A 22,355-nucleotide genomic window follows, 5' to 3' on the forward strand; every position below is an offset into this window, starting at 1 on the left:
TTTCTTCCTTGTGAGGGTGGGGAGGCCCTGGCACAGGCTGCCCAGAGAAGCTGTGGATGCCCCATCCCTAGAAGCGTTCAAGGCCAGGTTGAACATGGCTTGGACCACTCTAGTCTAGAGGAAGGTGTCCCTGCCCGCGGCAGAGCGGTTGGAACAAGATGAGCTTTAAGGTCCCTTTCAACCCAAACCATTCTGTGATGCTGCGATCCTGCGCCACGCCATGTCCCGACGGACCAAGCCGTGCCGAGAGGGGCCACTGCACAGCACGCCGTGCCCAACCGAGCCGTGCCAACACCAACAGGTGGCGACACGCGCCCGCGGCACCCCCGGACCCCGCCGCGCCGGGGGCGCGCCCGCCCGGCCCGGAACGTCTCGGCGCGTCCCCGGCGCGGTGAAAGGACCTCACCGAGCTCACCGCCTTGACAAACCACCCCCCTCCCATTCGGGCTGGTTAATCCCGTGTGGAAAGGGCAGCCAATGGATGCGGCCGTTGCGCGGGGTTGGGATTAGCGGCGGGGCGAATGGCTGGCACTTTTACTGGGATTACAGAACAAAGAACTGCTCTCCCTGCCCGATTTGGGGTGGGGGGGGGAGAGGGAAAAAAAAAAACCAAACAAAAAACCAACAACACCCCCGCCGGGTTCTTTCCATTCCTTTAGGCCCCTCTCGGGCTGTACCGGCTCCGCCCGGGAAGCGGCGGGAGGCGGCGGGAGGCGGCTCCATCCCGGCCCCCGCCCGCCCGCCCCCGCCGCTCCCGCCGCCCCCGCCGCTCCCGCCGCTCCCGCGCAGCCTCGCCGGGGGAGGCAGCAGCGCCGCGCCCCAACCGCCCGCGGTAAGGAAAAGTTTTGGCCTCCCCTCCCCTCTTGACGGGTCCCCTCCCCACCCCCAGCCGCGGCCCTGGGGGAGCAGCGTGGGGGTGCTCGGTGCGATGGGGCGCAGGGGGATATTGAGGCGGGGGGGACGCTGGGGAGGGGTAGGGCTGGGGTGGGGGGGATCGGGATGCCAGGGGGATATCAGGATTCGGGGTGTTCGGGCTGGAGGTGTGCAGGGCAGCGTTAGGGATCCTGGGGGGTGGTGCTGAGGGATGCGGCGCAGGACAGCAGGGCTCGGGGTGAGCGCTGGCAGATGCGGAGGGGCAGCAGGACTGCTGTAGGGGCGATACGGCTGCGGGGTGCTGAACGACAACCAGGCACAGGGGATGTCAGCAGGGCTGCTGGGCCGTGATGGGGCTGCGGGGCTGGGGGGCGGCAGGGCGGGGGGGCATGCTGGGCTCTTGGGGGCTGAGGGATGCTGGGGCAGTAGGGCTGCTGGGGGATCCGGGGGGACACTAAGGCTGCTGGGGGTTGATAGGGCTGCAGGGTGCAGTGTGGCATCAAGGCACGGGGGATGTTGGGGAGCAGTAGGGTTGCTGGGGGCGATGCTGAGATTGTTAGGGCTGGAGGGATGCTGGGGGAGGAATGCCAGGCTCATCAGCGTGGGAGAATTCGGGGTAATAGGAATACTGGGAGCTGATGTGTTGGGGGATGCTGCAGGGCAATAGGGCTGGGGAGGGTATTAGGGTTGGGGGATGCTGCAGGGCAATAGAGCTTGGCAGGGATTCTGGAGGTATTAAGGTTGGGAAGGATATTGAAGATCTGTAGGGCTTGGAGATGCTGGGGATATTAGAGCTGATGGGGATCTTGAGCTCATTGGGGCTGGGGGGTCATTAGGGCTGGTAGGGGGAATTCAGGGGGTGATGATGGGCCTTGGGGTTGGTGGGATCCTGGAGGCTGTGAAGGGAAGCCAGGAAGCAGCAAGGCTGGGAGGGCATCAGGAGCTGCAGAGGGGGTGCAGGGAGCAGCAGAGCTGGGGGTTGCTGGCAGTGTTGGATAGGGGATGGGTAGGGTCAGGCTGGCCCTCGGGGTGGCCTACATCCTGAGGGCAGGTCTGGGACCACCACCTGCCCTGGCTGTGTGCGACGGTGCCAGGGAGGAAGGGAGGGAAGCAGGGCTCTGCCGGAGCTTGCCTCCTCTTCACTGCTGTGGGGATTGGCAGCAGTGCTGCTGGAAATAGAAACACGGTGTGGAGCTGATGAAGCGCTTGGGGCTTCGGCTGGACTGGTCACTGGCCCTGGCACTGTGGCCCGTGGCCTGAAGGAGCAGGCATCCTCTGCAGGGGCGAGTGGAGGATTTTTGGTGTTAAGGGATGACTGTGATAGGGAGAAAGTTGTTCCCTGAGGAGCAGGTGCCCTTGTCCTTCCAGCGTGTGGGGCTGGCAGTGGGTTTATCTGGGATAAGCTGCAAATTGGAGTGATCCTATTAATGCGTCTTGTGCAGGAGTGAGCCTTGGACCCGGTGGTGCTGTGCAGGTAATCCTGGGTGTTTGTGGGGGGCTCTGGGCACAGCCTGGCGAGGGCACTTGGGGAGGTGATGGTGCCCCTGAGCACCATGGCAGAGCCACGAGACTGGGTGCTATGGGCACTTCAGGGTTGGTCACCCAGCCTGCTGCCACATCCCTGTCCTGTCAGTGTGCAAGCTGTGGGCATGGGAGCCACCTGGGGACATCAGCATGTAGCCTTGTGTAACGGGAGCCCTCGGCTTCAGGGTGTCTGCTCTTCATGCTGCTCCCACTGAAGGAGCTGTCGGAAGTGCTGCAGCTGGGGAATGTGAATGTGAGATGGGAACTGTGGATGTGAGAGCCTTTAATTCCACAGAGTCCCCAACAAGGCACCCAGACCCATCTGAGCCCACAGAATCCCCTTCTGTGGAAACTGCTGCAGCATTCGTTCTGGAATGTGAAAGCAGTATGGGGACCAGCAGGATGAGATCTGACCCTGCAGCCCAGGGGCTGGGGTGCTCAGAGCCATGTCCCAGAGCCTCTGCTGCAGCCCCTGCAGGCAGAGCAGCGAGCCCTGGCACAGCAGCACGTGCTGCCATGGGAGCAATGTCAGCAGTGTGTCAGGATCGTGTGTCAGGGCAGTGTGGTTTCATGGACACCCATGGGTCCCCTGCTCTTTTCCCTTTGGCTTGCAGAGCCAGAGTTCCTGTGACCACTGGTGGGGGTGGCCACTAAGGGACAGGGTGCCCTGCTTTGACACTGTGCCTCTGGTTTTCCCTGGCTCTCCAAGCTGGCATGGCCTCTCAAAGCCACGTTTTTAGGGTGACACCTGCCAGGGATGTATTGCCACTCTGGACAGGAGAAGGGATTGGGCAGCTGCCCTCACATGGTGCTTGTAGAAGCTGAGGAATGATGCCAAGGATATTCTCTGGTGGCCACTGCTGCCTGCTTCTGCTGTCCCTCCTGAGAGGGCTTTCCCATCTCTGGAGGAGCTGCTGGTGCTGCCACTGGTTGCTGCTTGATCAGGTTTGCTAATGAGAAGCTGAGACAGGTGAGCAGGAAGCTGCTCAAGGACATGTTTAGCAACCTGGCTCTATCCACCTGGGAAAGACAGAGTGCCCTTATTGGCAGCCCAGCTCTTTCATAAGAACCTTGCAGGTCCTTGCATGGGACAGGAGATGACAAGAAAGGTGGGCTTTGGGGCCAGCACAGAGGGCACAGGTCTGGCTGTCCCACAACGTGTGTATCACATGTAACTGGAGTGATGCTCTGCTTAAAGGAAGGAGAAAAATACCAATCCCCCAAAATCCTGGGCCAAAACACGACCTCTGGCTACTGGAGTTAATGGGGGATTCCCGTCTGCTTCTCCCACAGGAAATAGCTCAGATTTTTTTTGGCAATTATCAATGCCCTGTACTTCCTTCAGGAATTTTGTCGGCAGCACCCCAGCAGCCAGGCTGGAGGAATGCACAGGGACTCCAGCTGGATGTTTGCTGCAGGGCTGACCCCTGGGGTGGGTGCAGGGCTTGGTGCTGGCTATCCCCACCTTGGGCAGTGGTGTTGGGCCATGGTTATTCTGTGTGCTGCCAGCATCCATTTGCAGATGCCTGTGGTGAGTGGAGGTGGTGGTGGTTCGTCATGGAAGAAAATGTGTGAATGGATCCTGCTGCTCCAGAATGACTGGGCTGAGGTGCAAGTTACCACTTACATGTGGTAGTTTAGGTAAGGGGATGATGAGTGGGCCAGGGGCTGTGTTATTGCTCTTGCTTTGCTCCTGCAGCCACGTGTGTGGCTGTGTTAACACCTGACTGGTAATGTCAAAACTTCTTCAGGGCATTGAGGGGAGAGCAGAGGTTTGTCACCACCAGAGACCTGGAGGACAGGGAGGAGGAGAGGAAAGCACCTAGTAGGATCCCCTCCCAAGATGGAGATAGCTATCTGTGAGCTAAATGTGTATTTATTGGTTTGTTCATTGGGAAGAGCCCAGCTGGAAGCTGTGGGAAGGGCATCTGGTGTCCATCTGGATTGTGGCCAGAGCAGTGGGGCTGGGGGTAGAGAGCAGCCCCACCTGGAGGTTTGCAGAGGAGGTGGCAGCTCTTTGCAGACTGGAGTGAAGCTTCCCAGGACTTTCTCTGCCCTGTGGCAGCCCTGTCCCTTCACAGGGCATGTGCAGTTTACATTTCTTGAAATGTTGTCTTTAAAAAGCAGTCAAGAGCTGCAGGAAGCTGCAGTGGCCCCAGGTGGGCTTTAGGAACTGTGGTCGTGGGCATTTCTGACTTGTCATTTTGATGATTTCTTGGTGCACTCCCCCTTGGTTAAATTTGCTTCAATCCCAAGCGTGGTGGAGCAGTGGGCTGGGCTGTTTCTGCCAGAGAGATCCCCCAAATCGGCTGGGGCTTGTGGGACCACTCATGTCCCATCCTGGTCCAGGAGCTGCTACCAAACACCACCTTAGGAACTTACCTAGAACACAGCAAGGCTCTCCTTGCTGTGGGAGCAAGGGAAAGCATCCCTTGAGGTGGGGTGTGTGGAGAGGAGCACTGGGTACATGGATCTCCTCCTCAGAGCAGACTGTGCTGAGCAGTATTTACATTCATCCATGCAAACAGCTTCTGTTGGAATTTTCTGGCTTCACTTGTCTTGTCTCTGCTCTGGTCTAGCTGGTTTGAAAAGATAATTAATCTCAGTGGAATGGTAGGGACCAGCGAGGAGCATCCCTCTGCTGCTGCACAGCTATGTGGATGTCACTGTCCTTTGCCAGCATGTCCCCCCTCAAAGCCAACCTCCACCTCTCATATGAGGGCTGAGATGTCCATCTTCATTTTCTTCACATCTCTAACATCAAATAGAGCAAGTGCTGGTGGGTAGCTTGGTGTGGACTGAGGACGGGTCCTGGAAATGTGCCATCAAGTGTCCATCTGCATGCCTGAGACTTCTGCCCCAGGAGACTGAAGGGACAAGCCCAGATGCCTCCTGCCCGTGGGTGACATTCCCAATGGGTTCTACTGGGTCTGGCAGTGCCCCTGAGCTGTCAGGTGGGTGTAAAGGCTTGTGGTGGGCACCACAGACCTGTTGTTGATGTGTTCCCACAGCCCCACAGGCAGATTAAAACCTGGGAGCCCAGAGGGTGCTTTGAGGTGTAGATCCCTCTGGAGATGGCTGGGAAGAAAACTGGTGGGTAGGATGTTTTTAACCATTTTTAATTTTTGGATCATTTCTTGAACTTTTTGGTGTTGTGCGTGGTTGCTCTTTGCTGCCAGGGTTGTGTGTCCTGCTTGGCTTGGATGTACCCTGGAGGAGAAACCTTCCCCTGCAATGGATGCACAGACTTAAGTGCTTCTGAGAGAAAAACGTGGTGCCAGGGCCTTGATGGCCAGCAGCAGACTTTTCAGTCCCAAATCCCTGGATGAGGCAGGATGGTTCCATGGGGTCCTCGCCATGGGTTGTAGCAGTGGTGTGGCTGTATAGGAGCCCTTGGCTTCCTTCTGCCTTGCTAAAAAAAAAAAAAAAAAAAGGCAAAAAACCATAAAAGTTTTTCAACATGTAACTGTTGTTTGGAAGAACATAGAGGCAGTTGTTCTGGCTTAGGGAAAACTTACAGAGTGGGACTCTTCCAGAGCAAGATGACACTGGAAAATGAAAACACTGCAGTGGGTAAGAAAGATCTGCATGGCTTTATCTGGTTGCTGTGCTGGAAGATGCTTCACCCACCTTTAAAGGGATGAGTGCATCTCTGTGCCCAGAGATCACATTCTGTCTTTAGCTCCAGCTGTGTCTGTGTGGATGTGTCTCCTGCCTGGGAAGGAGGAGAGCTACTCCACCTACTACTTAGTACCTGTGAGAGGTGACCTTGCCTTGAGGCACTGGCTGCCAGGTTGCTCATTTGCTGCTGGGCTCCAGCCTGGTAGCACCAGTGGGCTGGCCCTGGGCACTGGGGACAGCTCTGGCCATCTCACCAAGCTGGAGGTGGCTCCCTGGAGGTGGACAGAACTCCCACGCTGACAGGATGCACAGATGAAAGGCACAAGCCCAGCCCTGCTGCTAATTGGCAGCAATCCTTATGGCAGATACTAACCCTGTCCAGTTCATTGATATTAACCCTGCCCAGTTCATTGGGGCTCAGCTGCAGGAAGCCTGTGTGGCACCTCAGTGGCACCAGGACTAGTGCCAGCAGGGCAGGTGCTGCCCTCCCTGCCTGCCCACCATCACTGAGTGCTGCAGGGTGCTGGAATGTTTTGGGTGAGGCTTGGGACAAACTGCTGGTGCATACCCTGCTGCAGGGCTGACATCCAGAGGGACGCTGGTGGAGAGGGTAGGGTTTGTTCTGGATGGATGCTGATGCTTGGACTTTCACAAGAGGTGCCATAAAGGATGGGTTGTGTTCATGGTAGAGTGGATGCTGAGTCCAGAGGGATGGGTATTTTGGCATCTCTGGTAGGATGGGGCTGTGCCCACTGTGGCTGTGTTTTGGGATCTATTTGAGGCTTCCACCAAAGCCACACTCCTTCCCACTGGGCTGGATTTCTGCTTGTTTCACTGCAGGATAGGAGACAGGGATGGAAAAACCTGTAGGAAAGGCAGGATTACGTCTCCCTAATTAGTAGGGGCCTGATTATCATTTCTTCCCAGAGCTCTGGTAATGATTAAATATGTGGGAATTATCTTTTATTATTTGTATTGCATTATTATTTAGAAGGCTGGGACCCTGTTTTCTGTGCAGACAGGGAATGACAGTCTTTGCCAGGAGGAATGCTGGCTCTGGCGTCCTGCTCTGGGTAGATTGGGGGTTGAGCTCTGTGTGCCCGTGGCATTACCCAAATTGCTACAGCAACTCCCCACCCCGGCACTTAAAAGAATTTAAAGCTTTGAATTGTATGTCTTTTTGCTTGCATGTGAGTCACATCTCTTTTAGTATGGGGAAAAAAATTAAGTGTATTACTGTGACCTCTAAAATCATGATTTATATAGAGCTTTAAAATTACATATATATGTTTTTGGCACCAGGACTGTCAAAGCCCAGGCGTTGGCCTCTGCTTTTAGATGCTCTGGCTTTATTGTTGGAGGGCTACAATAAAGCAATCTTGTTAGGTAAACATAATGATGTTATGAGCCACCATCTGCTGAAGAGCTGCTGCAGGGAGCAGTGGGAGCTGCCTGCTGTGCTGCTGCTCCCCTGCTTCTTCCTGCTGCCTGGTGTCAGATGTGTCCTAGGAGAAACACGAGAGGCAGGTATGGATGGAGAAAGGGCTTTTTCTTACGGCTTCCTCCCTTTTAATCAGCTGGGATATGAGCTGCTGAGCCCTTCTGACTGGTGAGGACCAGTTCCCACTGGACTGAGTGAGGCTGTTGGGGTGATGGTAGGGTCATTGGCAAGTTTCCCAAAATCTGGGCCACCACACTGCTGAGCTGTGGAGACCCAGATGTGTTGGAATGCTCTGCTCTGTGAGGACACCACAGGATGCCACCAGGTCCCTGGTCCCACAGAATCATCCTTGCTCCCACCTGGGCAGTGGGACAGCACCATGCTGGTGGCAGCAGGGACCCTCACACCCCCCTGGGTGCAAACTTGCAGTCACTGGCATGAAGGATTGCACTTGGTCGGCAAAATATGTGAGGAACTTTGCTTGTTTAAAATGCCTTTGGGGTTTGGGTCTTAAATAAACATCCTGGTTGGGGTTTAGGTTGGAGGTTTTCATCCTGGGAAAAGCAGGCGTGGGGGGAAGGGAGCTGCACCAGTGCCCTGAGCCTGAAAGCACCTTCTGACAAGGTTAAAAATTGGCTTCATTAGAAGAGGATCACTGAAAATAAATTGCTCTGCACCCTTTAGGGGAATTGCTGGGCTGTAATTTCATCTTCTCTTTCTAGGGAAAAATGCCCAGAAACCCTTTAAGTGAAATTACAGCATTTTACCCTGAGCTAGAGTTTGGTATTTTTGCTCCCCAAAATGTGTTTACCTCCATGCCCCTAGGTGAAGTTAGTCCAGGATCTTGAGTCATGGAACCATAGAATGGCTTGGATTGGAAGGAACATCAAAGGTCATCTTGTTCCAGATGGGACACCTCCCACTGTCCCAGGCTGCTCCAAGCCCTCTCCAGCCTGGCCTTGGACACTTCCAGGGATCCAGGGGCAGCTCTGGGCACCTGACCCATCAAAGGTGGGGGGTCAGCTGGGGTTCACTGCATGTGCCAGTCCCCTGCCACCCCTGCCCCACAGCTCCTTGGGACATACTGGGAAAGGAGCACCAGAACCCTTATGAAACAGCACAGCCCAAGCAGTGTCCCAGTGCTGTTCCTGCAGATCTACAGGCAGAAGAGAGTGGGTGGTGACCTTTAACAGGACACTGAACATTTATTAAACCTGTCAGAATTAGTGCCAGGCTGGTTTGGGGTTTTTTTGTTTGTTTGTTTGTTTGACTAAATGAGGTGGGAGAAAAAAGACAGACATTTAAGAAATGAGCTGATAGCCTGAAGCATTCCTTCCCATGTGAGCTCTCAGAGTAAAAACCTGGCTGTGGGACAGACCCAGCATCCACCTGTGCCCTTCCCATGGCTTCTTGCTGGATCCTTCTGTATCCATTGGTCCCACTTTCATCTGTGCCCCTCAAATACTTATTGGTTAGGTGGGCTAATTTCCCCCCCACCTGTCTAAAGGTTTATTCCTTTGGAAGGTGGAAGAGTGAGATCAGCCCCATTCTCACTGGTGCTGTCTTCCCACAGCCACCCACCATCTTTCCCTATGCCACCCATCTGAAGATTATGTGCTCTCTTGAAAATGTCTTTGTTTCCCCACATTTTCTGTTGTAATTTATGTACAATGCCACTGCTTGTTGAAAAACAAGGTGTTATCTCTGTGGAAATTACACCTGCAGAAATCCAGCCCTATTGCTACCTGCACGAGGCTCTCCATGATAAAAGACAACTCCAGCACCACTGCTGTAATGCAAATGTTTCCTCTATTTTCACATCTGGCAAGGGTCCATTTGGCTCCCCTCTGCACCTCACCTCAGTGCTCTCTGACCATCAGCTGCTCAGCTTGGGGCTTGAACCCCAGTACATTTTCTCCCCATCTTGATTTATTTCTCTCTCCTAGCAGCATAGGGTCCTTGAATATATTTTTTCTCCTTTTGGTTAATTTTTTTCTGCGAGCAAGATGCATCTTTCAACCCTTGCTGACCTTTGTGTGTGCCATGCACCTCTTGTGGTGATGCTGATGGACAGAGCAGAGAGTGTGTGTCCCACAGGGGTGCCTGTGGTCAAGGCTGGCAGCACACTCCTGGAAAGGGCTATTTTTAACTGCTGGGCTGGGTTGCCACCAATGCACTTGAGCACGTAGGCGTCCTTTATTATTTGAAACATGATCATTCAAAATAATGTGGAATTGTCTGTGCTGTGGGGAGCTGCTGCTCTGGGTGCTGCAGAATGCAGCTTTGGCACGTTATGGGGGTCTCAGCCATGTCCACTTTGCTGTGGCATTGTCCCCATGGGGCGTGGTGCCTGTTGGCAGCTTGAGCTGGCACTGTGGAGGTGCCAGACCAGAAGAGCAGGAGGGGAAATGTCTCCTGTAGGGCTGCAGGTGAGGAGAGCAGTGGGAGGGTGACTGTCTTCCTGTGCTACTGATGGCTTGTCTACGTGTGCTGCCCCATGTCCCCATGGCTCCACACTCCCCAAAACCAAAATTGCAGCCGCTGGTGCATACAGCATTGCTTGTCTGTGCACCAGGACACACTGCTGGGATCTGTCTCTTCTTCCTCCACCCCATAGCACTGTTTGTGCCTGGATCTGGTTCAGGGAGTGCCAGCCTGAGTCTGTACCCTGGTGTGTGCTCCCTGCCTGAAAGCCATTGTGATACCTATGGAAAACTTGGAGCAAACACCATTCCTCTCAACCCTACGTGCTGTGGGTGTGCTGATGTGTTTTCTGTCCTCCCCCTTTTACTAACCCACTTTTTCCACATAGGTATTTAAGCCCAGAACCTTCCTTCCCAGTATTGATTTTGCTTTCTGCTTGAGTCTGTGCAGTGCCACTGGTATTTGGAGTAGCTTAAAGGATGCTGTAGAGAGACAGGCTGCCACTTTGGGGTGCTTTGTGTCCTCAGTAGCAAGGCACTGGACATGGGGGCTGGGGAAGGTGTTCATGGGGATGGAGCAGTATCCCTCCTTGGAGGTGCTGATATCTGGGGGGTGGTGGTTTGGGGCTGTAAGAAGCTGCTGGAGAGATGCAAGATCACACTCAGCTCCTGGGCAAAGCCTCTTCAGGGTGGCTGGGCTGGTTTCTCCTCCCAGCCCCAAATCACTGGCCCTGGGTAGAGGTTAAGGTGCTTCCTCCCATCTTGAGAAAAAACAGCATTTTGCTTGGAATCAGTTTTTGGGGCTCTGTCTGTTGACAGGCTATCAGAAGATGAGGCAGAGTGGCTGAAATAAATCCTATTTAAATATTTACCTGCCCACTATAAAGTAGCTCTGTGTTTACCTCGTGTGAAGTGCTGTGCTGAGTGCTCACTGGATCTCTGGGCTCAGCACTCGCACCCTTGCTGCACCCCCTGCTAATTACTTCCCACCCATTTAAGAGGAGCTGATTGAGAAATGAATTCACAATCCCAAGGGCCCAGATGTGGATGCTGTGATCGCTGTGGAGAGGGGATGGATGAGGGTGAGTGTGCTGCTTCCTGTGCTTTTGGCTGAAGCAAGAGGAAATTTGGGGGTTTTGGGTCAGGGTGATTGGATGTTTGAAAATTCTCATTTTTTATCAGTTCCTACAAGTTTTGTAGCATTTGAGGCTGTGTGGGTTTTGATGGGGTTTGTGCTCAGCAGTGTCCTGAACTGGGGTGATGGAGAGGCTGAGTTGGTCTCGAGTGCTAGATCCCCTCATTGCCCACTCCATGATGATCACGTTGGAGGATTCCTATTTTTTAACTCAACAAGCTAAGCTGTACACAAACTAAACTGTAAGCCCCAAAAATAAGCCATATGCTCTCTGCCTTCCCTGTCACAAGGTACTCTTCCTTTACTCAGCCCACAAAAGCTTGTTTTTTGAGGGCCCAGACCCACCCTCCCTGGTATAACATCTCCTGGAAGCATCACCAGCCAGGAGCTGAGTCTCTCTCACACACTCTCACGGTTTCACGATGCAGATATATTTATTTTCTGTTATTTATGAGGTGCCTGAGCCAGGCTCTTCGTTTGCCTGGAGGCAAGGAACCAGGGTGCCTTATTGCTGCTTTGGCACCCCAGTCCTGCCCTGGGCACCCCGGGAGGTGGTGGGTTCTGGACCTTGGGTGCTGATTTCCCTGCCCTTGCATCTAAAGCAGGCTCTGAATTTGGGACGCTGCTTCTCTCGGCGCCAGAGCTGCCGATTAAGGGAAACGTGCCACAAGGCAGGTTTGCTTTGCAGGATTAAAAGCAAATAAATATTTATGCATTATGCAAAGCAGCTCTGATAAGATATGTGTGTCATTGGGAATTTGAAGCAGTTTCAACTTAGCCCTGAGATGAAGGGGTGTGCGTGTCAATGTGGTATGGGGGCTTAAAGGGATGTTTCTTCTCCTGCTGCAGAAAAATAAAAATAGGGGAAAAACAAGGGGTTTCTTGCTTCTTGGGCTGCTCTGGTCTTGGGTTTCACCATCTCCTGCATCCTTGTGTGTTTAGCTGCAAAAATGGAGAAGAGCCAGGGAGAGAGAGCAGTGCAGGCAGCATTTTGGATGCAAATATAATGCTGGCCCCACTCCTAATATTCACTGTGTTTACATGTAAATGCAAACAACTGTTGACTTAGTTTCAATAGATAATGTATTTCATAACACAATGGAAATGAGAATTAAGCTGGAATTTAGCAGGAGGGAACATGTGTTTCTGCAAGACCTTGGGCTCTGCTGGCCCCATGGTATTGGGGGACACCTCTGCCAATGATTTCCCTGGTTAATCCTTTCTGAGACAGTGTGAGCAGGACAGGGCAGGGCTGGGTGGCTGCAGATTCAGGGAGCTGAACTGACCCACTAGTCAACAAGGGTTATAGGGACCAGGGCAGATCTGGGCCAGCATCTTCCTGGGAAAGAAGAGCCTCGTGCTTTGGGGTGGGTTGAGGTGTCAGGGAAGGGAAGTGCTGTCCCAAGCTGCCGTGTTTGAGCTGGAGTGATGACAAGTCCTGGGAAGGAGGAGGTATCACCAGCTAGGTCACCTTGTCCCGACGTGACTCCAAGCAGAAACACATGGGAGAGGACCTGCCTTGTTTTGGGTCCTGGTCCCGGCCCTGGAGCCATCCCAGCAGGGCTCCCTGGGGCCAGCCCAGGCACCCTTTGAATTAGGGCTGGGATCAGAGCCACTCCCACTGCATCTGCCCTAGGCTGGCACACTCCCCACCCCACTGCTGTCCAAATCCCTCTGGGAGCACCAGGTGAGACCTTGGCACCACGGCAAACCCCTCAGGATGCTGTGCTGTCCTGCCCAGGTGGGCACTGATGTCTGTGCAGTTCCTCAGAGCCCCCAGAGGCAGAGGTGTTGCTGGGGGGCTGCAACCAGCAGCTGTCCCTGGTTGTGGGTCTGTCTCATCTGTCTGTCCCTGTCCCTGGCTGGCTGCCATCAGCACAGCAAGGCTTGTGGTGCTCAGGGCTCCGTGGTAAAAAAAGCCAAGCCTTGGTGAATGTAGGGGTAATGTTGGGCTGCACACCCGAAATGTTTTAGGCATTGGAGAATCTCCCGACAGGAGCTCTGGGGGTGGTCACACTGGTGGGGACACCTTGCTGGAGGTCCCTTGAGCTGCAGAGCAGGACCTGGTGTTGCTGCCCCAGCTGGGATGCTGGGCAGCCCCCCTGCCATCCCCAGGGAAGGTGATGTCCCTGCCTGGGGCTGCTGGGTGGCACCCACAGCTGTTTGGGCCTGGCAGCAGCAGCACTGAGCCTTGGCAGGGCTGGCAGGGTTTGCATGGGAAAGGGCAGGTTTTGGGGCTGGTGTGATGGCCAGAGGCTGCCTGGGAGGAAATGGGGATTCTGGCTGGCTGCTCCTCCCAGGAGGCACTGTCAATACCTGCCTCACCTGACGGGTCACACCAGGGCGGGTGTGTGCTTGGCTTCAGCCAAGGCTGCTGCACTGCCAGGTGAGTCACCTGCCCTGTGCAGGGTGCCCAGCTCTGGGCAGGCACTGAGGCTCGGGGTGGCAAGGTGCTGCTGGCACTGCACACGTGCTCCCAGCTGTGGGCCTGGGATGACCCATAAAATAAAATAAAAGAAAAGGGAACAGGGAGTGGGAAACTCAGGGCGTGGGGTGCTCTCATCTCTGAGCCTTCTTTCATCCCTTTAAAAAGCCGTTTTATTTTTTTTTAATGAGTTTATTTATGTAGCCAGCCTGGATTAGCAAACAGCCCATCCTGTAACATGGAATATTCAGTACTGAGACACCAGTAACCAGAGAGAAATACTAGAGATAAAATTAAACATAATGAGATTATGTGGTATCTCTCTGTCAGGGGCCACCTTATGCAGAACAAACTAATTGCCTGTGCAGAGCAGAAAGTGGGTGATGAGCAGTGTCTGGGAGCTGGGGAGGGGTCAGTGCCATCAACAGCAGCTTTGCAAAAGGAAGAAGCATTGGGGTTGAGTGCTGAGGAGCAAGGTGAGGAGCCCAACAGCATTTGGGGGACTGGGATGGAGCATCCTCTGCTCAGCCCTTGTGGACCCATTATTCCTAGCAATGAATTGCTCTTGTTAGGCTTTTGTATATTTGCAGTTTGAGTGGCCTTTTGGTAGATAATAATGAATAATAACAATAATTATTAATAATAATAATCTGGAGCAGTGTCTGGTTAGATAGACAAGGTGGACATGCCAGTTGAGGCAAGAGCCAGGATAGGGTGTTGAGCATTGTTCAGAGAAAGCAAACCCCCTACCAGGGTGTGGGACCAGGGCTGCAACACCAGGGCCATCCTATATATGGGATTTTTCCTTAATTTAGTGGGGAGAAAAGATATTTTTTAAAAGCAAAAAGGCATTTGTCTGTGTAATCTAAAATTCAAGTTAGGCTCCTAGTGATTTCATGGAAAACAACAGGCTTTTTATACTGGCTCTTGGGGTAGGAGGAGAGCAGGCTAGAATAAAGATTTACAGTCTTTGGGAGATTAAAGGCCCTTGGTACATTGTTCAAATACCACGAGATTAGTTTCCAAGGAGACGGATACCAGTTGCCATAGGCACCGGGGGCCAGGAATTAGGATTGCGATTTTTTATCCTGATCACGCAACCAGTAGCTGAATGCTGTTAAAACTGGGCTTTAAATAACCCCAGTGTTAGTGTATGCTCTGCTGAGCCAGAGGCAACAGAGTCCCCTGCTCCAGCACCCACTCAGGGGTGCGAGGTGGGACCCCAGTGCTGGTGGAGGGGTGCAGGGGGATACAGGGCTGGCAACCCAGGCTGGTGCAATCCCAAGACCTGCCCTACAGGTTATCCTATGGCTTCTGAGTTCATTTCACCTCATTTTTTCACTGAGCAAGGGATTGCCAGCATCTTCTTGCAATAACCAGCAGCCCTGATGGTGCAGGAGCTAGGGATCATCATGGATTCATGGAATCGTGTGGTTTGAAAGGGACCTTGGAGGTCATCTGGTTCCACCCCCACCCCAGCATGGGCAGGGACACCTTTCATTAGACCAGTGGGATGTACCAAGGGGTAGAATTATCAGCCTGCTAATTTTGGCTTCCCCATGCCTCTTGCTTCTGGGAAGTGCAACCTGAGAACTGGTGTCTGAGGTGCCAGATCTGCATCTCTCCTTCTAGGAACTGCCAAGCAGCGTGCTTTTGTACAGGAAGGGGTGCTGAGCTCCCTGATGCAGGCAGGGTTGTGGGGCTGGGCATCCCCCTGGGGAGGGAGGCTCAGCTCTGGAGCTGTACAGGCACTGAGTCCCTGTGGCTGGGTGCTTCTGCTCACCCACCAGCCACCATGAGGCTCATCTTGGCCTTACTGACCCAACCATTCACACGGGGCTGCCAGGGCAGGATCCAGCTTTCCATGCATGGTGCTTTCAGCATCCCTCCCTGCTGTGATGGGAATGCTCCAATTAACACTTTTTTCCTCCCCTTGTTTTTCTTTAAAATTTCTTTAATAAATGAAGAAGCAATTGCTGGAAGCAAGAGCTACTGTGCCTGCCTGCTGTGAGATTGCAGCATGGAAACTTGTCTGGAGCTGAAAGCAGTGCTGCTGGAGCTCCACAGGCTGAGTGATCCCCCAGCAGCTGCCATGCCATGCAAGTGTTTATCCTGGGGGAGATGAGATACAGCTTCTGAAGGGCACTTGATCCTCTTCTATCTCTCTTTGCACTAAACAGAAGCCTACTGTAGTTTTACTGTATTATGTTAAGGTATGCACCTGGGCTAGGCTTAAAAAAATCAAGGTGGCAGCAGAATGCAATGCCCTGGTTGGAGATAGAAAGTGAAATTCCTGTAGTAGACACTTTTCCCTGTGGGAGCCCCTAGTTTGTTTTTTGCTTCTTTTATGAGTGGGACTAAACCACAGCAGGTGCCAGATTATCCAGGAAAGCGGAGCCGAGGCAACGATGCTGGTGAATGTTGTGCCAGTGTGTATGAGGAGGTTTTCCAGCAGGTGCCTTGGGATTTGTGGGTAAAATAAAACAGGGCAGGAGGTGTTTGGTCATGAGAGCTTGCTATGCCCTGTACTTCCCACTTGGAAGGAATCAGGGGAGATACAGGTTTTGGGAGAGCCAACAGAGGCAGCGAGGTGAGAGCTGCTGGCACAGTGGGGATGCAGGCACAAAGCAGAACCTGCATCCTCATTGTGGTCCAGACTGCACCAGAGGGTGTTTACCCCCCAGCTCTGCTGCTTTCAGTCCTTGGAGAAAGGTATCACCTTGAAAAGCAGCTATTAGCTTGATACCTTTCAGTCCTGGAAAAGCTGCAGTCCATGGCTTGGGCAGGAGCACTCTCTGCTGGGGTAAGAACTGGCTGGATGGCCAGGCCCAGAGTGAAGTGAGTGGTGCTGCATCCAGCTGGGGGCCAGTGACCAGTGGTGTCCCCCAGGGGTCTGTGCTGGGGCCAGTCCTGTTCCACATCTTCACTGATGGATGAGGGGATTGAGGCCAGCACCAGGAAATTTGCAGATGGCACCAAGCTGGGAGTGTGTGTCCATCTGTTGGAAGGCAGGAGGGCTCTGCAAAGGGATCTGGACAGGCTGGAGAGATGGGCAGAGTCCAACAGGATGAAGTTTAACAAGTCCAAGTGCCCAGTCCTGCACTTTGGCCACAACAACTCCTGCAGTGCTACAGGCTGGGACAGAGTGCCAGGCAGAAAGGGACCTGGGGGTACTGAACATGAGCCAGCAGTGTGCCCTGGTGGCCAGCAAGGCCAGGAACAGTGGCCAGCAGGAGCAGGGAGGTCATTCTTCCCCTGCACTCAGCACTGCTGAGGCCACACCTCGAGTGCTGTGCCCAGTTCTGGCCCCTCAGTTCAGGGAGACCTTAACACTAGGGAGGGGCTTGGAACACAAACCCTGTGAGGAACGGCTGAGGGAGCTGGGCTTGTTCAGCCTGGAAAAAGGAAGGGTCAGGGGAGACCTTATCCCTCTCTATAACTCCCTGAAAGGTGGCTGTGGTCAGGTGGGGGTCTCTTTCTCCAGGCAGCATTGACTTGAATGAGAGGATACAGCCTTAAGCTGCACCAGGGGAAGTTTAGATTAGACATCTGGAAAAAATCATCCACTGAAAGAGTGGCTGGGTGCTGGAATTGTCTGCCCAGGGAGGTGGTGGAGTCACCATCCCTGGGTGAGTTTAAAAAAAGACTGGATGTGGTGCTCAGTGCCATGGTTTAGTTGATGAGGAGGTGTTAGGTTGTGGGTTGGACTTGGTGATCTCAAAGGTCTTTTCCAAGCTAGTTCATCATGTGAGTCTGTGAAAAGTAGCAAAATAAAAGGGAATTTTTGGATGTGTGGAGAGATGTGGCAGCAGTTATGGGGCAGCAGGACCAGGTAAGGCCCTGGGGGTGCACTGACACCCCTGTTCAGGAGCTCAGATGTGGTCTCAGCAGATGCTTCTCACACCAGGGCTGTGTGGCAGCATGGCACCTGGAGTCCCTCAAAGCTCCTTGCTTGTCCCAGGAGGGCTGTGCTGCAGGGGCACCCACACAGGGCATGGATTAGGGCTTTTCAGGGTGTTTAGACAGCTGAGGGTATCTTGGGCATTTTGTGAGTGTCCTGGACCACAGTTATATCTGCTGTACCACTGACATTGGTACTAATGGAGCAGCTCACCAACCACGTGTTAGGGACACAGTAAACATCCTGGCATGAGATGGAGTTGATGTGGCCACAGAGGCTGAAGGCTGGCACTGAATTAGGTGTAAGGGATTAGGGTTTAGCAGGGCAGGACTGGTGGGTTAAAGCAGATTGCCCATGTGGAGCAGGTATCTCTGCTGCAGCAGAAAACCCAAGGACAGCTGTTTGGGAAGCATGGGACCGTGTCACAGTGCTCCTCTGACCAAGATGGCTTTGGTCACATCTGCTCCATTAATACTGGTTTTTGCTTAAGCAATTAGAAAAAAGGCACAAATGGAAATTCAAGCCTGGTCCCTGCCCTAGCTTTTGCCCTTGCTGTGGCTGATGTCGTTTCCAGGGCTTTTTGCTCAAATGGCTCCAGCCCACCAGGAACCTCACTGATCATAACTCCCTGCAAAAAAGGGACCTCCAAAATCCTGGGGTGGAGTGGGACAGGGAAATACCCTCTGAGTCCCACTGGTGAGATATCCCTTAGCAGGGTCCTGCCCCAAAGTGATGTCCCTGGGTGGGACAGACACAGGGATGGGCCCCTCACTTGGAGCAGGGACACAATCCTGGTGCTAGCACAGGACATTGTTTCTCCCTCTGGCTCAAATCAGAATGGCCCCTGATCCATTTTAAACATGTTCAATGATAGCCAGGGCTAATTGCTTAAATATCTTCCAGAGCCAGTGTAAGCTTTAAAAATTCCTTTAAATGTTCCCTCATGGAGTAACAGGCAATTACAAATAAAATCATGGTCATCTCATCATTGTGTTCATGGGCTGGTAGTGTCCTCCCAGCAGGGGGGCCTGAGGGCACTGGTCCTGCCCGCTTGGTCCTGGGAGGGTAGAGATGGCTGAATGTGGTACCCAGCATCCTGTGGTCAAACATTTCAGGTGGCCAAGAAACCCAAGTATCTCTAAAATCTCCCACCCCCAGCTGTGCTTTCCCCTGCTCTAATATATTAATATATCCCCAGGCTGCCCCTCCACTCCCAGGAGGGTAAAGGGCCTGGAATCTATCTGAAGACCACCTCTAAAATATATATATATATATATTTAAAAATCTCTATTTCACCAAGATTTAGATATATATATATATACATATACATATACATGCACACATACATATATATAATATATAGTTTTAGTTTTTATTGGGTTTGGTTCATTAGGGCCTCCCACCATCCCTTCAGAAGCAGGTAGCATTTTCCTGGAAAAATACATGTGTGCATTTCCTGCCACTATTGTGTGGAACTGTGGGCAGGATCAGTGCACTGGTCAATTTTTTTCTTTCCTCTTTTTTTCCCTCCTTTTTTTTAACCCCCAGTGTGCTGAATAGCCAAAGCTCTTCTTAATTTTGATTCCTGTTTAGCTCCCTGAACAGGGGATTTGTCCTCTCCACTGGGGGCTTTGTGAGCATTCTGGGTGGGCAGGCATGGGGGATTTTCATGGGGATGTTAGGAACTCCAGGGAGCAAGCAGGCAGCAGGGGCAGGGTCTCTTTGGGGCTATCTGTGATGTTCCCTAGCTTTTTGCTTCTCCCTTGCTGAGTGCTGGATCTGAGCCAGTGCTCTTCAGCTTGTTGCCCTTGGGTGTAGTTAAGCTCAGCTTAAAGGCTGAGCTGGAATATGTGAAATATGTGACTGTGACATCCACCAATGGGTTTGGGTTGGGCTGCCACACTGAGGATGCTTTTCCCCAAGGTGGTTTTGAGGTCTGATGTCCTTCCCAGGTCCTCAGTACAAGAGATGCTTCACATGGTGGGAATGGACAGAGTTATATTTGTAAGACACAGTAGACCAACAGGAAAAAACAAATTAATTAGTTTAAACCCAGTATGTTCTAGGTCAGTTTGGACAGGGCTTTGAGCACCTGGTCTTGCAGGAAGTGTCTCTGCCCATGGCAGGGGACTGGAATGTGCTGGAGTTTTAAGGTCACTTACAAACCAAACCATTCCATCAGTCTGTGATTCAGTATTGGGAGCAAAACCCCAGTATTGGTAGAAGTCAGTGTAACAAGCAGCAGTTGTGGGATGTGCTCCATCCCTCCTGGGCACTGAGTTGTTCCCATCTCACAGCATCTCCCACTCTGCACTCAGGGTTTGGCCCTGGCTAATTCCCAAAATGGGGTCATTGCCTTGCCCTTTTTTTTGCTGGCAAGAGTGGCCCAGAGGAGTGAAAGTATGGGGAGAGCCAGTAATTCAGTCCAGATTTGCAAGTCCTGGACAAATGTTCAGCTTTCCTTGAGGAATGAGATTTTGGGGATTTATGCTACATAAGGCTTTCACACACAGCAAGGGGAGGATGGTGGTGGAGGGTCTGTTTCTGGGACCATGGCAGTGTGGAAATCCCACATTAAGCTCAGTTTAATAAATAAGATGCTGTTGCTTCTGACTGTGACATGGGGTTGAAAATTATTGTAAGACTTCAGAAGATAAGGAAGAAGGGGGATGAAAACTCTCCCATTCTTAACACCAGGAATGCCCTGCAAGTTCAGTTGTGTGAGCCAGGGGCACACTGTGATTTGCTGGATCACATAAACCCCCTCTACTTCTCCTAATGGCACCTCTTTATAATGTGAGGGGTATAATAACAGCTTTCTGGCAGGAAATTTCCTTTGGAGGGTTGTCACTGGTTAACTGATTTTTTATTTGTTTTTGCTGTTTTGTTAGTTCCATAGGATTTAGAAATGGTGAGGTGGGATGCATGGCTGGGGGATGCTGATCTTGGTGAGATACTGCCCCATGGAAATGTTAGAGGGACTGGTGAGGGGCTGTGCCTCCTGTGTGTGCAGGGCTGGGGGCCCCTGGCCCATTCCCCAGGAGTTCATGAGCCTCCCAATGTGGCTGGCTTTTCCTTTGCTGCAGCACAGGTGATTCATGAGTGAAACTGCCCCGGGCCAAGTTTCTAATCTTTCCCAGGATTATCAAGGGAGATGTCGTAAGAGCCAAGCAGGAGATGACATCCTGTGCCAGCTGTTACACAGCACCCTGTTCCCCTGGGAGTATTTGGGGACAAGAAATAATGAAAAAATAATACACTTTGATAACTTTTTAGAAAACAACCCTAAAAAATGTAAAAACAATCTGCAAATGTTTGCTTTGGCCCCATGGCAGTGGTGTGATGGCCCCTGAGCCAACCTTTGCCCCTGGGGTTGAGTCTCAGATTGCAGAGGTGTGATGGGGCTGTAGCTGGAGCAGATCCCTGTGGAAGGTGACATCAACCCTTTGGTGGTGTCCCAGGGAGGGATTTCAGCAGGACAGGCATGTGGAGCCCCAGGAACTGAGGCAGGCTGCTCTGCACCCATCCTACCCAACCTTGCTCCCTGTTGCCAACCCAAACTGCTGTAAGAATGGTTTACCCTAGTTTTCTTAAAGAGTGCTTTCCCTTTAATTAGACAAACAACTTCAAGCCCCATGTCTTAATTTGATTTAAATAAGCCTAGCACTTGCTAGTGAAGTTTTCTTTCTTCCTTTTTATTCTGCCCTTTCATAAATCCACTGTCATGCTCTTTTGTGACCCAAATGATTAAAAGCTTTACTGGAATATTGTCCCCACCATCCCTTAAGATCCCATTGTGTTACTTGGGTCATCTTTTTGTTATGTTTTGCTTCTTTTTTCTTGTGGAGAGATTCTTGCTTTCACTTATTGAACAATCAACCAGGGGAAAGTGATTATTTTGTCCCCATCTCCTGCAGGACAGGAAGGGGATGCAGGGACCCTGCCCCACTTCCCATTTATGCTATCCCTGTCTTTCCTATTGGTTCCCTCTCTGCAGCCAGATCCAGCTTGTGGCTTTGGTTTTTGCAGCCAAGAGAGGAGCATCTCTTCCCTGGAAGTGCTGATTGCTGTGGGAGGCCGTGGCTGAGCAGGTTGGTGCAGCTAGAGCTCTCTGAGTGGATGCAACCAGCCCCACCAAGACAGGGACTGGCTCTCAAAGTGCTGCTACAAGAACAGCAGAATGTCCATGTCATAGCACCATGTTTAATAATAAATAGGGCGCTCAGAAACATGCACAGGCATCAAAGTAAAGCTGTTTTCTAAGCAGGTGCTTGGGGGATTACGAAGGAAGTGATGCTCCCTGGAGCAAGGCAGTGGCTGGTGCCCAGCTCAGTTTGGTGCCCAGCTCAGCTTGGTGCCCTGCTCAGTTTGGTCTCAGCTCAGTTTGGTGCCCAGCTCAGCTTGGTCCCAGCTCAGTTTGGTGCCCAGCTCAACTTGGTCCCAGCTCAGTTTGGTGCCCAGCTCAGCTTGGTCCCAGCTCAGTTTGGTGCCCAACTCAGTTTGGTCCTAGCTCAGCTTGGTGCCCAGCATTGGCATCACCAGCACCTTGCTCTTTCCTGCCAAATGCAACAAGGCATCTCTTATTAACACAGTATCCATGAAAATAGAGAATCTCAAGTTGCCTACTCCTGCAGAGCTGTGCTCAGGAAGCTGCTTGGGAGCTTGCAGATGAAATGGCTCTGGTCTGTCTGTCTGTCTGTCTGTCCATCCATGCCTGCACAAACTGCAGGGCTGGAGCAAGGCAGATTGCTTCCTGGTGTTGCTGCAGCTTCTTGTGATGGTAAAGCTGGAGGTGCCTGGCAGAGACCTGTCCCCAGCATAGGGACACCTGGGGTCTGTGCCCAGCTGCAGGACCATAGGTTCAGTTTCCTGCTTTATTTTCTAAGCTGATGCCTAGTTAGGCCAGGTTCTTTGAAGAGGATTTTCCTGGGAGACTCAGTGTGGCTGAGGTTCCAGCTCTGCTGTCTGCAGGTGCCAGTGGAGTCCCAGCACTGCTTGGCTGCTTTCAGGAG

At 52.5% G+C, this 22,355-nt stretch overlaps 1 protein-coding gene across 8 annotated transcripts in view; it reads left to right on the plus strand.

Moving 5' to 3' along the window:
* Positions 1 to 770: 770 nt before the first annotated feature.
* GTF2IRD1 (GTF2I repeat domain containing 1) overlaps positions 771 to 22,355 on the plus strand; it is a 71,696-nt gene continuing 50,111 nt past the window's right edge. For 6 of the 8 annotated variants that reach the window (XM_033078001.1, XM_033078007.2, XM_033078006.1 and 3 more), the window contains exon 1: positions 771 to 832. The gene's annotated coding sequence lies outside the window, so the exon portion shown is untranslated. Of the gene's footprint in view, positions 833 to 1,726; positions 2,348 to 21,340; positions 21,435 to 22,355 lie in introns of those variants that run through there. The other 2 variants (XM_033078003.1, XM_033078002.2) reach the window with 2 other exon arrangements.

The sequence above is a fragment of the Catharus ustulatus genome, chromosome 22 (assembly GCF_009819885.2).
Source record: "Catharus ustulatus isolate bCatUst1 chromosome 22, bCatUst1.pri.v2, whole genome shotgun sequence".
Taxonomy (NCBI): Eukaryota; Metazoa; Chordata; class Aves; order Passeriformes; family Turdidae; genus Catharus; species Catharus ustulatus.